The sequence below is a fragment of the Mesoplodon densirostris genome, chromosome 16, assembly GCF_025265405.1.
Source record: "Mesoplodon densirostris isolate mMesDen1 chromosome 16, mMesDen1 primary haplotype, whole genome shotgun sequence".
Taxonomy (NCBI): domain Eukaryota; kingdom Metazoa; phylum Chordata; class Mammalia; order Artiodactyla; family Ziphiidae; genus Mesoplodon; species Mesoplodon densirostris.
Genome location: NC_082676.1, coordinates 37,743,887 through 37,748,710, shown reverse-complemented (window position 1 = coordinate 37,748,710; position 4,824 = coordinate 37,743,887).

The window sequence follows — 4,824 nt, the reverse complement described above, 5'->3', positions numbered from 1 at the left end:
CCGGGCCGCGCGCCGCCGGCAGCTGCCAACACAAACGCGGGCGGAACAGAACTTGCGGAGCCGCCGGCCGCTGCCAGGCCGCGTCCCCGCCGCTCGCGGGCTGGCGCCGCTCCCCGTTTCCGCTCTGCTGACGCACCGAAATCGCCGGGCGGCGGGGAACCCGGGGCCGCGGGGAGAGCGCCGGAGGCTGGGCCGGGCCGGGCTGGGGGGCGCGGTTCCTGGCCGAGCTTCACCTGAGCGCCCGGAGCGCCCAGGTGGGGCCCGGAGTTTCCTATCCGCGCGCTTCGGGCCACACCACTGCCTGCCGCCCCTCTGCCCCGGGCCGCTGCGCGTCCTCAGCCCAGCCCCCAGCGCATCGTGGGTGCTCACTGGGCTCCAGGCAGCCTCCTCCGTGAAGCCCGCCTGGATCATCCCTGCGGTGGACTCCGACGGGCCGTACCTGGTCCTTCCTCGAGACCCCTGTTAGGCCCAAGCAGAGTCTGCAAGCCTCCTGCAGCCCCTCAACCAGTGCGAACCTCTCCCATCCCCAAAGGTGTCCGTGGGGTGAAGAGAGGGTCCATGCCTGATGCCGGCCCCAGACGTGGCTGCTGAGTGTTCCCCATACAAATCTCTCCCTGGAGGATGGGCAGCCTAATGGTTTGCTAACCCAGGACCATTATTCCCATTAATGGTTATTAATTAATGGTTGTGAAAGCCATTCAACCTGACCTGTTAAATGGGCACAGCCAAGTCATCCTTCCCTACTTCTCAGGACTCATGTGAGGCTGAGGAAAAAGTCTGAGGAGAGGTAAGGACAGCTTGGGAACTGCAGGGTGCCCGGGCCTTTCTCTATGAGACAGGCACTCCTGGCCACTGCCCAGATCTGCCGTACTCATCCCTCCCCCAAGGCACTGCTTCCCACCCCCTCACAGGAGGATTAATCACTCCATTCAGAAGCTCCAGGACTCCCCGTAGTGGGAGAGGTTATGTCAGCCCACAGCCTGGCCCCTGGGAATCTTCCTTCCCGATCCAACCTCATCACTTGGCTCCCACCCCAATGCCAGAGGAAGGCACTGGTCCTGTTGGCCAATCAAAGAACACCACCCACCTGCCTGATTGGTTCTGGGATGGGCAGTGACCCACCCTACGGAAATCAAAGCTTCCCTGTGAAAGCGGGCAGTGAGGCTCTGGGTCTTGGTGCCTGAGAGGAGTGAGCTTGAGGCTGCCAGGGGTTCCCCAATGCCTAGAGGAAAGCAGAGGTGAGAGATGCGGTGGGTGAGCGGGCGAGAAAGACGAAAACCCAGAAAGACACCAACGGAGACACAGACGTCATCCTGGGTCGGCAGGACCCAGCTGCGCTGCAGACAGAGCCACCCCGGGCCACCTCTTTTGGTTGGGGCCCGAGTAAGCTGGGTTTCTGTCAGCTGGAGTTGAGAGGCCCAACTAACATCCTCACCACACCTGAACAGTAAAACCTGAGCCCTTGCACTTGGTACTTGTGACCTTCACAATGTGCAACCCGCTTCCCTTTCTGGCCTTGGGCTGCCTTTGCCCGTCCAGCACCTTACCATTTACAAAGGATTTTCACAAGTGTGATCGGAGGCGATCCTGACCGCAACCCAGGTGTTGGATGAGGAAGCTGAAGCTTCAGGGTTAAGTGCCGTATCCAGAGTCACAGAGGCATAATGTGGACCAATTCCAGCCTAGTTGTCTCTGACCACAGCCAGTCTCCCAGCCACAGCAGCCAGCCTCCCTCTCCCCTCCTGAGCCCTCCCTCCCAGCTGCTCCTAAACCCCACACTCGGGTGTCTCCACAGTGCAGTGGCTGTGGTCCCCCGGCCTCCGCTGCTGACCTCTGTCCTTCACAGCTCAGTGTGTGTCCGCCTCCCCTCCCCCTCCTCTGAGCCTGCAGTCTGCACCAGTCATTTGGCGTTTGTGCTTCCGATGCTGTGGGCTGGGTTGCTGTATCCCCACCTTGCTCCCCAATGCACAGAGTCAGGGCTAAAGGCAGGAGCCTGTCCCATGCGGCTCTAGGTGTGCCTTTTGAATACTGAGGGGGCAGAAACCACAGGATGTGACAATGGATGAGATTTGGGAAGGGAGGATGGGAGAGGAGAGTCAAATACGGCGACCCCCTTGGTTTGTTTCTGGCTTGGGTGTGAGCATTAACTAAACTCAGAAACGTGAGAGGACGCCTGGGTTACCCAGAAGAGACCAGGGAGGGGAGGTCTCAAGGCCCCTGGGGATACAGCACAGAAGGTCCAGAGAGGACAGGGCTGGAGGAAGAGGTTCTGGAGGCTCTGAGGTAAAGGTGGAGGCTGAGCCCCTTGGGAGTGGATGCGTTCACCCGAGAGGAACTCATTCATGTGGGAGAGGAGATGATCAAGGACAGAACCCCAACATTTGCGGGACTGGCAGAGGAGGGGGGCCAGGTGAGGGGAGCGCAGTGGGGAGAGAAGAGGAGGAGGGTCAGTGAAGAGGAAGACAGAACAAGGAGAGTGCTTTGTGAAAGCTCCATGAGAAGGTGCTTTAATAAAGGATTGCTCCAAAGTGGCAAGTGATTTCAGAGGTCCATGGGAAGAAGACTTCTTCCCAGAAGGAAGGTGCCCCCCTGGACAGTCAGCTCAAGGGTCACTGAGTAGTGTCCACGGATTGGTGGTGCTGACGTGTGACAGCAGTGGGCCAAGGGGCAAGCGATGGCGGGGACGCCGAGAAAGCAAGTGCAGACAGCTCAGCTAAAAGCCCAGTGAGTGTGGGCTTAACAGAGAGGAGGAAGAGACACTGAAAACCACGTGACATCACTGAAAGACATTAAAGACCTAAATAAACGGAACGACATTCACGTTCGTGGATTAGAAGACTTCATGTTGTGAAAATAGCAATACTCCGCAAATTCCTCAATGCAGTCCCTACTGAAATCCCACCCAAAAGCTGCCTTTGCAGAAATTGACAAGCTGATCCCAAAAACTCACATGGAAAAATGCAAGGAATCCAAGTAGCTAAAACAAAATTGAAAAAGAACAAGGTCGGGGCTTCCCTGGTGGCACAGTGGTTGAGAGTCTGCCTGCCGATGCAGGGGACACGGGTTCATGCCCCGGTCCGGGAAGATCCCATGTGCCGCGGAGCGGCTGGCCCCGTGAGCCATGGCCGCTGAGCCTGCGCGTCCGGAGCCTGTGCTCCGCAACGGGAGAGGCCACGACAGTGAGAGGCCCGCGTACCACAAAAAAAAAAAAAAAAAAGAACAAGGTTGGAGGATTCACAATTCCTAATTACAAAACTTACTACAAGGCTACAGTCATCAAGACTGTTTGGTAGTGGCATAAGGATAGACATATAGATCACTGAAATAGATTCGACAGCCTAGAAATAAACCCATACATTTATGATCAGTCGCTTTTTGACAAAGGTACCAAGACCATTCAGTGGGTTTGGTCTTGAATATTCTCTTCTACAAATGGTGCTAGGAAACTGGATACCCACATGCAAAAGAATGAAGTTGGTCCCTTACTACATACCATATACAAATATTAACTCAAATGGATCAACGACCTAAATATAAGAGCTAAAGCTATGAAACTCTTAAAAGAAAACATAGGGGTGAATCTTCACAACCTTGGATTTGGCCATGGTTTCTTTTTTTTTTGCGGTACGCAGGCCTCTCACTGCCATGGCCTCTCCCGTTGCGGAGCACAGTCTCCAGACGCACAGGCTCAGTGGCCATGGCTCACGGGCCCAGCCGCTCCGCGGCACGTGGGATCCTCCTGGACTGGGGCACGAACCCGTGTCCCCTGCATCGGCAGGCGGACTCACAACCACTGCGCCACCAGGGAAGCCCGGCCATGGTTTCTTTGATATGACACCAGTAGCGTAAGCAACAAAAGAAAAGATAGGCAAATATGGACTTCATCAAAAATTTTGTGCTTCAAATGACACCACCAAGGAAGTGAAAAAACAATCTACAGAATGGGAGAAAATTTTTGTAAACCATAAATCTGATATGGGACTAGTTCCAGAATATATAAAGAACTCTTTCAATTCAACAATGAAAGGATGAATGATCTAATTAAAAAATGGTCAAAGGATCCAAATAGACATTTCTCCAAAGAAGATATACAAGTGGCTAGTAAGCACATGAAAAGATGCTTGACTTCAGCTGTCCTCAGGGAAATACAAATCAAAACCACAATGAGATACCAGTTCACACCCACTAGAATAGCTATAAAACCACTACTAGTATGACGACTTACTACTACTACTACTACTACTACTACTACTACTACTGCTACAACCCCAAAATAACAAGTGTTGGCGAAGACATGGAGAAATCAGAACCCTCATACATGGCTGGTGGCATGTAAAATGGTGCAGTTGCTGTGGAAAACACTATGACTGTTCCTCAAGAAATGACATGTGGAATTACCACATGACGCAGCAATTCCATTCCTAGGTATATACCCAAAAGAACTGAAAACAGGTGTTCAAACAAAAATATACACAAATGTTCACAGTAGCATTATCCATAATAACCAAGAAGTGGTAACAAAGCAAATGTCTACCACCTAATGAATGGATAAACAGAAGGTGGTGTATACATACAATTGTATATTATTCAGCCATAAAAAGGAATAAAGTATTGATACATACATACATACATCTACAACATAGATGAACCTTGAAAACATTATGCTAAAGTGAAAGAAGCCAGAGACAAAAGGCCACATATTGTATGATTCCATTTATGTGAAACGTCCAGCACAGATAAATCCACAGAGGTGGGAAGGAGATTGGTGGCTGTCAGGGCCTGAGAGAAGAGAGTGGAGTGTGATTGCTGATGCGTATGGCCTTT